Raw genomic sequence first — 14,405 nt, 5'->3', positions numbered from 1 at the left:
TACATTGGAAGTCAGTCACATTTTGAAATGCAAAAATGAAACCTTTCCTCACCGTGTGAGCTCCATTAATGCGCCTGTAGCTGGCTTGAGTCTTGCACTCGCTGGCTATGGTAATGAGCATTCTCTGCCCGCTGCATATTATTAAACAATGTTTGCTTTGACAGTATGACCTCAAGGTCATGGCGCTGTGCCTGAAATAAAGAGAGTGACTGGCCGTGGAAATAACGGATTATTCAGAGAAGCATCTGCCGTGTTTGAACTAGTCGTTGATAACCACACAGATCAAACCAAATAGTCCAAGCAAAGGATAAGGATAGTCTACACTCTACAGAAACCCACGCATTGCTCCTATAAAAGAGAGCAAAGGGAGAGTACCCAAACCGTACAAAGTGAAATGCAAAGACTGTCTCCCATAAGAAGAGAAATATGGTTCCCAAGTGCCTATTTATCGTCATTACTGTTCTAGTTGCCGGACAGTTCATCTCCCTCAGCCGAGCCACCTCTCCCACCAGGTAATAAAAATAGGAGAAGGAAGAAGAGAGAAAACGTGATTTAGACAACATACTAGTTTGAATATAAACTATGTTGATAAACGAAAACTCATGCAAAATATATATTGTTTTGTACAGGTATTTTTCCGAGTGAATTGTGTCATTTCTTTTTGTTCCGTCGGTTGTTTATAATGTTCTTGCCTCTAATTACACGTTTAGTGTCTTCACTTCAGAGATGCTTGTGACTGACCACTAAAATTAACTCGATTAGTATTTATGTCAGTGTTATTCTCCATGTAAGTGTTACTCTCCTCGATGTAAAGTGCTATTTAACTACTAAAGACTAAAATTAAAATTAACCTAATTTGTAAAAGTAATTAATCTGGACATAAATGTTATTCTGTTGTCTATTTTTTTGACAGGCGGGCCCTTCGGCTAAGCCTAGTTATTGTGGGGAGTGATAAATGTATGATATGCTTAAGTATTTTTTTTTGTTGCAGGTGCCACGGCTGTGGCAGAGTGGAGGACCCCAGATTTCCTGCCAAGCGCAGCACGCTATCAATTATGTTGTTACCGATGCTGCCTTTACATCGGCTCCAGGTGCTTTGCTTGTTGCCACCGTCCGATAATACTTCCCTTGTGTTGTTCCCAATGCTGCTTCTGGTCTGGCGGGTACTGTCGTAGATGCTGCTAGAGGCCCAGCGAAGTTAGCCCGTCAGCTTCCTCATTCCAATACTTAGTCAAATAAAAGGAAGAACTAGAAGGAAGATAAGACTGCATGAAATTAATAGAATAATTGTCTCTACGAGAACTACCTAGTATTAATCTCCGTTGATCTTGAATGTTGTCACTTAGAGTTTCCTTGGTTTGTATGGGGTAGAGATATCAATGCGATATCCCCGTGACTTTCATAAATCAGGACAAGGCTGTATGCAAATCTAGCTGACTTCTGAGTCCATAAAAATACTGAAGCGTTTGCTTGATTAGACGCCAGTGGCCATAACTTAGCCTAAAACTATAGAAGTCTGTTAAATGAAACGCCTAATTGAGCAGAGTCATCGTGCTTATTCGTCCTGTTTAAGAACAGACGGGGACGGCACAGTTGTGGTGCTAACGAACTGTACGCGATTAGAAAACAGCATCAAAACGGAAATGAGCTAACGGAAAAATAAAATGTTACTAAAAATGTATGTTTTTTATCTTTGACGATGTGATGATATAAACGATATATAAATGAAAGTCGACATAAAGGATACAAAAAACAACAGAAAAATAAACTTGTTTTGTTGTTTTTGCATTGTTAGAAGTTCGCCTACTGAAAAATGAATACACGTCGTATCGACGGAAGTCCAAGAGAGTATCTGACGATCAATATTAAGTCCAAAATACGACGTTCTCTGTGTAAACGTGATTATGCAAGAACGATTTCTTCAACCATCAGCCTTGCCTATCCATCTATCGCGTTCTACGACGATACTTCCTCTTTCACGTGGTTATGCAAAATACTTTTCATGTTTGACAGGTAATTCGTGGGTCGAAAAAGGCATAGTTTTCTCAGAAAATAGCTGCTCACTATTTTGGGGGTTTTATATCATTGTTTTAAGTTGGACTTGGCCAACAACAGTTCTGAAATTTTTCCATTCACGTAATTGATAATTGATACTAATAAGTGAGATCCACAAGGACGCAGAAAGTTAATTTCGAATTTTTTCTTAGCTTAAAAATGACAGAAACGAGTTAGAAACGAGCCCTATATTAAATGACTTTTGTGAATTTAATTTATTCCAGGATAACTTTCTTAAAATAATGTTCAATCACAAATGAAACAAATACGACGACATAACTTATATATTACCTTTCATAATTTTCATTAACATTTTAAGTGCAGAAAAACATTAAATCTAATAGTAGAAATGATATATACATTAGATATTTAGGAATCGTATATTTTAGAGATTTTTTAAAATTAATTTTAAAGAAAGAATGATTAGAAATGAGTGGTATTATTTCGGGGATTTCCCACTTTTAATATCTTAAATGCAGAAAATATCACAAATTACCTCTATGATGGTCTATGGCAGGTAGGTCTTGGGCATCCTGGTTAGGGTTGTGTATTGCTGGGTCTGCTAGCCCCGTTCAAATGGTTCGGCCAGATTCATCAGGTTTGCCAGGTTCCAGGCTATTAAATTTTGACAAAGTCTCAATGGGGGCTCCCTTTGGACCACTAGGCATGCTACTGCCCTCAACATGGGGGGGGGGGGGGGGGAAGATATAATATTTTTGTGATTCTTTAGAGAGAAAAACTAGAGGTCCAGAGGGTGTCGAGACTGGTAGTGTGGTGAATTATAGAGAGAACAGCTGATCTACATGAAGAGATATATATAGAAACATAGAGAATGAAACACAAGGAAGGTGATGATGGAGATATAATTTGGATCTGCTAATAGCTGAATATTTTATGAAATTAAGGGAAAATAAACAAGAGATATGGATGAAGACTTAGAATCAGAATAAGATGGTTATAGAGAGACAAATAAGGGGAAAGAGGTTAAGAGAGTAAATGAAGGAATGAATGGGGAAATGGATACAAAATAATAGAATAATGTGGATAAGAGTTTTTAAAAAAAATTAGTGATTATCTCTGGGTCCCTCAATGGTTTCCTCTCAAGTCTGGTTCATTCTCTTCCACTGGTATCTGATTTTCATATCAAAGAAGAGAATATATTGAAATAAAATCTCAGAAAACTCCAACAGTTTGAACTAACTCAATCCAAGAGAGCCTAGTCCTGCTGGTCAGCCTGTGTTTGAACGCATCCATGAATAGAGAAAATGAGAGGCTAAGAGACAAGTTATACATTGGGGATACTTATTAAATACTGCTTCAAGGATTGTATATTCTATTTTATTGTTATTTTTTTTCATTCCCTCATTAGTTGAGGCCTTTTCATAAATTTCATATGCCTTATTTTTGGAAGTAATTTGGGGTTAAATGAGTGGATGAGGTTAGATCCCAGGATCTTATGATTTATTCTTTGAAAGCCAAAAACTGAAATTGAACTGTTCAAGCCTAAAGGTTAGATGAAATAATGCTCCAGTTTCATTCCTATGAATTCTTACACGACTGAAAGTAAAAATTTTCATCAATAATAAAACCACTTTACTCCTACAAATTGAAGTAGGGTATGTAAAGTATCCATAATGTGGAGAGCCTTAGATTTATAAGCGATGCAAGAATATTAGAGGATAAAACCAAGTTTAATGACTCTAAATTCATTTACAATATACAAAGAACATAAAAATTAGTGTGTTATCACCCACACAATATAATATTGCGAAAAATTATAAAGGAATTGATATAATTTATCTGCTATGTTAGTCCAATAATAGGTAAAACTGTGAAGGCGAATGTTTTTTTAAATTTATCTACATACTATAATCTTTTGTCTTTCCTAGTTGAATGCTTCCCATTGGAGATGAACACATTATCACCTCCACTGAAGGTTCATCTAAAACATGAAAATTCAATGCCAATGTACACATTGAGGGGATTTTATGAAGTTAATACTTTGATCTTATAAGCATGTTGGCAAGATTTTCATGATAAGCTAGTTTGTTTGGGATTGTGGTTCTTCAATAATTTTATTTTATCAATCAACACTACAAAAAATCAATTTCATAGTCATGCGATGATAAACCTTTTCATAACCCAATATTTAATTTCTATTTTATATTTTCTGCTCAGCACCTAATGCACTTATCAATTATTCTCAGTTATGCTATTCTTTAAGATAAATCCTACAAGCTAAATGGAAAACATAGGAACTGACAGCTGCACAAGTTGGATTAGAAATATAATTTTTTTTTAATGTGTATTCATTATTTCACTTAAACAGATGAATCTGATTAACACCCTAGCATCCTTTATTATTTTAAGAAACACATTATTTATATGAAAATCCCTTATTCATATTACGTGTAAAATATTTCATTAACTTTAAAAAATAAACCAATGTCTTGATTTGAAACACAGAATAGAGAAATAGGAACATTACTTATAAATTCACATTATTTTTCATTTTTATACCTTTCTTTAATTTCTACACTACATGGTCATTCATAGTAACCTCACAGAAAAAAATACAATTTCAAGGTGTTTAGGTGTTTGCTTATTTATATTATGTTGTCGTCAACCAATCACACATATTTGTAAATTTTTAGTTCATTAAGAAAATATTAATTAATTATTGTGTGATATTTGTAATTAAGTTCATTAATTTGACAATGACTTTGTGAATAGGATTAAATCATAATACATTGATCACTAATCTCTAAGTATGTATTATACCTGTTCCTCTCAATGCATACTCAAGACATACATCAAACTATCTGGAAAGGATAGTCCTATCTAATCCTAATTATACAATAGTTAAGGTTGATCATATGACCATAAGTGTATAGACACTAAGGACAAATGGTGGGTGCTATTTAGAGAAAGACTTAACGACATTTAGCCTTCACCTCAATAAGGTTCATTAATGTCATGACGGTATAAGTGCTACATATATGTGAGACTCCTAAAACGTGGATGGCTGTGTTGTGACTAAAAATTATGAGTCCCTTCTCACTGGATCCAACCCTGAATCAAATAAGTAAATGAAGTATGTGATTGAGTGTTCAAGATGGGATTGTGCACCCTCAATATACACTATGTATTTGCCTCAATGAAAAAAATGCATTAAATTTTTCTCTGGGTTAGTAGGGATGGTGGAAAAGATAGAAGACATTATACAATGATCTCTATAATGCATCAATACTAACCTGAATGACGGTTTGGGGTTTCACAGAGAATCATGCCCAAAGTCACTCTGGAGTATCACATTAATAAAGGACTATATGTATATGAGAACTAATGACAGTAAAGGGTCAACTAAAAATTTAAATCATTACTATGGGTATTATATAATATGAGGTCTACAAAACTTAGCCTATCTATTGGGTTATATCGATCCTTGATTAATTAATCTATACGTCAATATAGCTAACTAATGAGATCGGCCAATAAGGATTATTGAGACATTTAACTTTCTAACTATACTGAAATATGAGCCTATAGGATCACACAAATAAAATCTATGGACACTGATGGATCTATTTATGCTATAAAGACTTTTATCGAAAGTTCCAAAAGTACGTAGAAATAGGAGGAGGCACCCATTTTTTGTCCCCATACCAGCCATATTATGTCCCCCTCATCTTCTGTTCCACTCAGAACGATACGTCTTCAAATTCTAATAAATGTTATAATCACTGGCATTAAAATATGTATAAACGGAACACAACGTAAAGTTAAATGAATTAAACACATATTATGACACAATTATAAGTATTTATATAATTAAACATATATATATCCTGACTAAAAATATTATTTTCTGAATTTAAAATAAAAATTTTCTGATATTCTAAACTAGCTCTATTATATTTTTTATTCAGATATCTAAAAAATTATTCCTTATTTCCATTTTTATATGTATTATTTATTCCAATATGCTAATAAAAAATTTTCAGTACCACTAAGTATTATGAAACCATATAATATATTTAATGTATTCATGAAACCATTGTAAAAATATCAACTTGCATATGGACTTAAAACATTAAGGCGAGCTAACCCTCCCCACAGTCAACACGTAGTTCAACATTATTCATGCCTAATTTTACCAACTTGAGAATTATTGGATATTTTTTATTCGTTTTCTCTTCTATTCTTTCTCACCAGTGTTTTTCGTTGATCGAGTGGATTGATAAGAACCTAAAAGACTTCTAATGCAATGCAACAATTTTTGAGATTCATGACATATTTCATCATTTGTTAAGCATGACCTTTCAGGGCCATTGATTGAAGAAGTCTGAAGAGAAGAAAGACAGAAAAATAAAGTTACAAAAGAAAATTGAAATATGAGTCAGAATATTTGTTATAAGATTTTATAATGTTTTGTAGTTATAGAATGACCAATAGGAGTCCATTTGAGAAGATTTCACCTTATTTGTGCAGCAGCTATATGTTTTGAATTTTGATTAATGGCCACACCTGGAGATTTGTAGAGTAAACTAGAGGACCCATTTTAGAAGTTGTTACCTTATTTGGACAGCAGATATATGTTTTGAATTTTTATTAGCTTAGTCAAATAGTAGGCGGGATACATGTCTTATTGTTATTGAGTAAGGCTTCTACTAAGTCCTATTCACTTCAAAAGTTATATTAGTCAGATTCATTAATGGGTACACCTGGAGCATACTTTAACTATTGACCAAATAATTAATAATTGGGAATGATATTGAATCCTTAGAGATTTTAGAAATTCGGAAATCAGCATGGTGAAAAATGATGGAAATATATGTGGCCGGCAAGCCAATCACACATTCCATAACTCAATCGATGTCCATAAATAGAAAATATTGAACATAATGCACGTTTGATGCTCATAATAAAGTCCATGAGTACATGAGCATACTTTGTAAGTTATGATGAGATCGTCAAAAATAGAGATCACTAATCTTCAAGCAGGTGTTCTAAATATTCCAGTTTGAAGGATACTTGAGAAGGACAGGAAAGTATCCGAGTAGAATTGTACTATCTAGCCTCATTCTTATGATGAGTATGGCTGATCATGTATGATGAGTTATATCCAAATGGAATCGTTCTAATGATGATTAGTGTGGAGACATTAAGGATAGATTGTGGGTGCTCTTTAACGTAAAGAGTTCGCTGAATCGATCCGTGAATGGTATTATATTGAAGTCAATTAGGTTGATTCATGTCACGGTTGTGTAAGTCGTCCTTAGACTTGAGACACCAAAAAAGGTATTGTAGATGGACAGTTGTAATTTCACTATCATCTATGAATCTCCATCATGGAGTTCTAACTAGTCTTAGTTCAAGTGCATCAAGAAGTTCATGAAGATGATTGAGTAATCAGGATGGGATTCTCCACCCTCGGCATAAGAAGTCACAACTCAAGGAAGACATGCAATGAATTTCTTCACCAAGGTGGCAAAATATTGAAGAAGAGTTCTCCGATGATTTTTGAACGCATTAGTACTTACTCGGATGATCTATTAGGGTTTGAGAATTGACCCCCCTAAGTCGTCCTAGGAACATCAAGTCAATAAGGTACTGTACATACAAGGTAATCGATGGTGAACAGTTTAATGGATATTATGAGGCCGTCAAGCCAATCACACTACCATGTTTATTTAGGTTCATTGAATAAAATATTTGCGTTCATTATTATTCCGTGTGATGTTAATAATAAAGTCCACAAATACATGCAATGACTTAGTGAATTATGATAATATCATAATACAGTGATCACTAGTCTTTAAACATGTATTCTAAATATTCCTATTCAATGGATAGTCGACACACACATCGAATTATCCGGATAGAATAGCACTAACGGATCCTACTTAAATGATAAGTATAGCTGATCATGTAGCTATTAGAGTGGCAACACTAAGGACAGATAGTGGGTGATCTTTGGATATAGATTTCACTGAATTGATCCGTACGAATCTCTGAATGGTATAATACCTAAACGTCAATCAAATTGATTCAAGTCACACTTGTATAAGTGATCCATTGACCTTAGACACCAAGGACATCTCGTGAGTGGACGACTATGTTTTGACTATGATTTACGAGCCTCTAATCATGGGATTCTAATAAGTTATAGATTGAATGTAGTAAGAAGCTTATGGAGATGATTGAGTGGTCAAGATGGGATCATCCGCCCTCGGTATAAGAGGATATTGACTCGAGGAAGACGATGCAGAAAAATCCCTGGCCAGGGTCTTGAGGATATTGGAGAAGGCACTCTCCAAGGATCCCTGTTACGCATCAGTACTAATCGAATGATAGATTAGGGTTTGACAATAAACCATACCCTAAGTCATTTGAGAGTCTCACGTGGATGATGGATTATACATTTACGATAACCAATGACAATTAAGGTTCCATGAGAGAGTTTGAAACTATTCAGTATCTTATGGAGCACGAGGTGTAGCTTGGCACCCCCGTCTGGAAACTTAACCTATTAATTGGATTAAATTGATATATATTTAATTAATCTATATGTTGATATAGTTAATTAATAAGGTTGGTCAATAAATATTATTGGGCCATTAAAGTTATTAACTAGAACGATACATGGGCCTAGAGGGTCACACTCACAAGGTCATAAGGGCATTGGTGGATATATTTTACTCTAGAGGGTTTTTGAGAAAAACCTTAAGTGAAATATAAAGAGGGAAAGGGGTCTCATTTTAAGCACCCATGCAAGCCTGATTTCAGATCCCCCTTCTTTCTTCATTCTCAATATCAAACAAGGAGAGAGTCTCTAAGAAGAGTTGAAGAGGAAGAGGTGGAGATCCAATCACCGAGTGATCGCGTGGATACTTCTAGAGGCCAAACGCGTGAACGGCTTCAGAAAAATCTCAAAGTGAGCATGTCAAGGGTGGAATAAGTTCCCCAAAAGGTAATTTCAATGTTTTGTTTTAAAAATTGATTGTGAATCGATCGACACGCTTCCGCATCCATGGAACATGTTTTCCATGGCCGAACCAAGGCACCGAACCCAACACAGTTCCATGCGTGAGTCGATACACACTCCTTTGTATCTTCTAGAGCACGAGGAGTAGCTTGGCACCCCATGTGTTGGAGACTCAACCTATTGATTGGGTTAAATCAATCTAACTTTAATTAATCTATATGATGATATAGTTAATTGATTTGAAAGACCAATAAATGTTATTGAGCTACTAGAGTCATTAACTAGGCTGATACATGGGCCTAGAGGGTCACAAACAAATGGTCTTTTGAATTCGGAAGATATACTTAGCTTTTGGGGTTTTTTATGAAAAGTACCCTCTTCGTATTAATAGGGGAAGACCTTAAAAAAATTCACCTAGTCCATAGTTGTTGAGGGGCCTTCCCCTTCTTCTCCCTTCTCCCTACACCTCCTCTCCACTCTTGACAATGACAGAGGGTGAACGGAGTTCACAAGGGTGATGGAGGAGATTCGACGTGTCATGGATCGCGTGGATATGTCTAGAGGCTGTACACTTGAGTAGCTTGAGTCAGATCACTCTGAGATCCAAGAAATCACTGAAGAGATCCTTGCACACGTATTTCATTTCATGATTTTAAGGATGCCATTAAAAATCAGTTTAAGTCTTCCTATGGATCATTTTGAAATCTTCATCCATTTCTAAGCCTCTAGAACCCAACAAAAACAAGTCAACATTCAGTCAAGTATGTGTTGACTTAAATTGATGAAGACTTACACTAGTCTATAGTTACATTTTATACTCATGTTAAAGAAAACTACATGTTTATGTTAAATGTTCTTCTCTATGGTGGGATGCTAGCAACTGTTGAGTTATACATGCACATAGAAAGATAATATAACTCAAGAAATCCCGTCAATTGTAGTGTGTCCCTTGTCTTTTTATATGTAAATGTAACTGAATCAATAGTTACATTCTAGCATTTTTCTCTTTGTGTGAGTGGACCCTAAATTTACTCCATGTTTCTTTTCAAGGAATGCAATCTCTGCCTTAGCGAAACGATTCATACTTACATAGTCATTGATTCCTACTTTTCTCAGTTTTCAACTATCGTTCGATATTTCCTTGGCTTTATTTGTTGCTCTTCTTGATATTTATGCTCTCTCATTGACTGTAATGATTAAGATAGTGAATATATGAAAACTGCAAATGGTGGTTTGAACATTCAACCAATCTATACATTTAAGTCGGACATGATTTCTGGGGACATAAGCACGGTAAGAGTTTCTCTCTAAATATAATTTCAACACATTACTATAAGGTTTCCCACCCCATTATTCATCCCTCCTTATGTTCCCCAAGTTTCCCGTCCTGCCAAAATTTCCTGAGTTTTTACTTTTATTCTTCACTATAGGCCCTTGCAGATCAAAGAGTGTAATTAAAAGGCTAATATTTTAAGTCTGATGTAACTATCTTCAACATTGTACACATAATTCTATGGATATTATGTGATCGTCAAACCAAATCATACCAACATGTTTTATTTAAGTTCATTGAATAATTCTAATGTAATGTTTATAATAAATTCCATGAATACGTGCAATGACATAGTGAAATATGATGAATCATAATACAGAGATCAATAATATTTGAATATGTATTCTAAATATTCCTATTTCATGGATAATCGATTGGACATGGATTTACCCAAATAGAATAACACTATCTGATCGTATTTATACAATAAGTATAGTTGATCATATGGCTATTAGTGTGGGGACACCAAGGATAGATAGTGGATGCTCTTTGGATAAAGAGTTTACTGAATTGATTTGAGGAATCCCGAATGGCATTATACTTAAACACCCATCAGGTTGATTCATATCACAGTTGTATAAGTGATACATTGACTTGAGACATCGAGGACTCTCATGGGTGGACAACTACATTTTCACTACGACTATCATGGGATTCAAATAAGTCATAACTCAGATGTAGTAAGAAGGTCGCGGAGGTAATTGAGTGGTCAAGATTGACTCAAGGGAAACAATGTAGTAAATCCCCGGCCAGGGTAATGAGGATATTGGAGACAGCATTCTCCAATGATCCCTGTTTGACATCAATGCTAATCAAATGAAGGATTAGGGTTTGACGATCAACCATACACTTAGTCATCCAAGAGTCTCGCACGGATGATGGATTATACATATACGATAACGATGACGATAAAGGTTCCATGAGAGAGTTCAAACACTACTTAGTATCTTTTAGAGCACGAGGTGTAGCTTGGAATCCCACTAGCTAGAAACTTAACAAACCAATTAGATCAAATCGGTCCTTAATTAATATTTATGTTGATATTTTTAATTAATAAGGTTGACCAATGATTGTTATTATGCTAGTAAATTTATTCACGAGAATGATACATGGGCCTACAGGGTCACACGCATAAGATCGTAGAAGCATTGGTGAATCTATTTTTCTTTATGGGTTTTTGAGAAAATTTTAAGTAAAATATAAATTTTATGGCACTCATTTGAATCATCCAGGCCAGTCAGAATTGAGAGTCTCCTTATCTATACTCTACTCTCTTCTCTATTCAACCAAGGAGAGTATCTTCTTGGTGAGAAGATCTTCAAGATTTTCAAGGAGTGTTGAAGAAGAAGAAGTGGAGCTCCACAAGCAACGTGAACGACTTCCAAATGATCTGAAAGTGAGCAGGTCAAGGGTGGAACAAGTTCCCCATAAATTACATGTCATATATGATTTCATAGATCAACTTTGAATTAATAACACACTTCCATATCGTGGAAACCATGTTTTCCATGGTTGAACAAAGGCAGAGAACCCAATAATTTCATGAAGTCAACTATGACAATGAAATGTGTTGACATAGGGAAAAAACATCGAATAATAAGTTTTTCAATAAACTAATGCATATGCTCTTGAAAGATCTATTAGCTTCTGACACTATTTTTATCGATGTTAGAGAGTTTGTGCCTGATGAATTATAGATACAATGTAATTGAATAACAGATGAGCTCAATGATGACTTGATAAAATTTATTGTAACATATTGAACACACTTTAAAGCACCTCCATGTTGGAGACTCAACCTATCAATTGGGTTAAGCCAATCCATAATTAGTTCATGTTTCTTTTATAATTGATTTATTTGGTTACTCAAAAAAAGATATGGGTGTATGGGGTCATCCACTAGGCTAATGAAGTCGTTTACTAGGTTGGCACATGGATGTAGGGTTCACAAATGTAAGATTCCTTAGACGTTGAAGAGTATACCTAAATTGTATGGGTTTTTTTAAAAACTGCAATAAAATATAGGAAGATTCTTACCAGAAAGTGAGAGGCACCCCAAATGTTTACAGTAGCTGTGCCCTTCTTCCTTGTACTGCATAAGTACTCTCCCCGCGTGGTACTTGTCCCATATATCAGTGATATTTCTTAAGAAGAATATGATCAGATATGATAACTAAATGACTATGTGGATACATCAAACAAACAAATATTTGTGTTGCTAAAATCAACATGTTGAAGAAACCAAATGGCAATGGATTCCATTTTGCCAAGGGATTTCAATCATTAGAGTTATTTTTGCCTTCAGTTCTTTATGTCAAATTTGATTTATGTTGATTGTGTAGTGTAAGTATTGCCTCAGATGTAAATCGTGTAAAAACCTATGTGATTTACCATTCAATATGATAATACATTTATGAATATATTTTTCAAAATATTTTGTGTCATTTAATATATATATTCCACAAGTATACATCCACATTTCAATAAAATAGTAGGGCATGTGATGCTTAACTGTAAAGTTACTGTAATAGTTACTCTCAACTTTTAGTCTATGAATAATAGTTTTCTGAGTAATTAGTAGTATGCTAATTGAGAGATTCTCTCACAGTATTATACAATCAGGATCATCTACCTTTTCATTAATGCATAATCCATAAAATTATCCTCTCAAGATTTTTGAACTCACAAAATAAACAAAACGATAAACAGGGCATTGATTCATTTTTCATATGTTTTTATAATAAACAAGCATTAAGTAATCCTGAAATGATAGTTCTCACAAAATTACTTTTATCTTTCTGGTACATACCCTTAAACGAACACATTTTTCAACTTTTCTTGAAAAATACCCCCATAAAGCTAGTTAACTTTCATATTGACTAGTATTTTTTATTCAAAAATAAAAATTTACACTTGAGGCATCCAGTTTCAAAATTGTTTATTTATTTAAGGTTTAGGATATCTCAACTTTCAGGGACAGAGGTATGCAATCATTTCCCCAATAAATTTTGATGAATCTGCAAATGTACTATTATAATATGTCCTTAAGTTTGAAGTAAAATGTAAAATATATTAGGATAATATAAATAGACTAACATCACGTAACAATTTTGAATTACTTTTTGATGCATCAGACGTGTTTAACATCACCATTTGGAGGCAGGTATATCAGTGCAAATATGCAAAGCATGAGTAAAAGGCTTGGGGACCAAAAACATGAGTAACAGATTTCCATCACAACAAGAAGATGAAATATCAATTCAGGAACTTTATGAAACAAGTTATTTAACTAATATTATCATATAAGTTAACAATTTAGAAGAATAAAGTCAGCCCTATAAATATATCATCAATAAACATCTGTATTTGTCATGTTGCAGTCATCAACTTATACGTTGAGCAAGTTTAGAGGCTTATGAGAGATTTTTAGGCTAGTCTTTGGAGGCCGAAGGAGTGACCTGTGTGGTCCACAGAAGAGGTGTAAGAGAAATGCATCTAACAATGCTAAGTAACGGAGTTAAGAACTAGCCCTATCCTATAAAAAATATATGACATTCCTGTCCAACCTTACTACACTAAATAGGCATAAGATATTATAGTTATGTTTAAGTTTAACCATAAAATTTTAAAAGGCATAATTGAATCCTTCCCTCTTAGGTGTAACCTAGCAATGTCAGTCTGCCAATCATAAAAGTAACATCAGATAATTTACATGAATATTGTCCGTAAAATGATCATCTACGCATAATATTAAAGAATTTATCATATTAATTACTTTATTATTTTTCCAAGTTTTAAGTATTTTAATGGAATTTCATAAGCTCAAAATTTTAAAAAAATACTTCATTCTGGTTAAGTCTCCACTGTTATTTCCCACAATATAATGTATTTATAGCAAATAATCAGGTTTTGTGTCGAATGATAACTTTGCAAGCCACATTGCCAAGTATTATGACTTTTGACTTCAATAATGTGACACCAACTGAAAAACAAGATGGTGCTTAACTCGCAATATATGTGACATGGCAC

The sequence above is a fragment of the Wolffia australiana genome, chromosome 9 (assembly GCF_029677425.1).
Source record: "Wolffia australiana isolate 7733 chromosome 9, ASM2967742v1".
In the NCBI taxonomy this organism is placed as follows: domain Eukaryota; kingdom Viridiplantae; phylum Streptophyta; class Magnoliopsida; order Alismatales; family Araceae; genus Wolffia; species Wolffia australiana.
Note: the sequence above shows the minus strand (reverse complement) of the source record.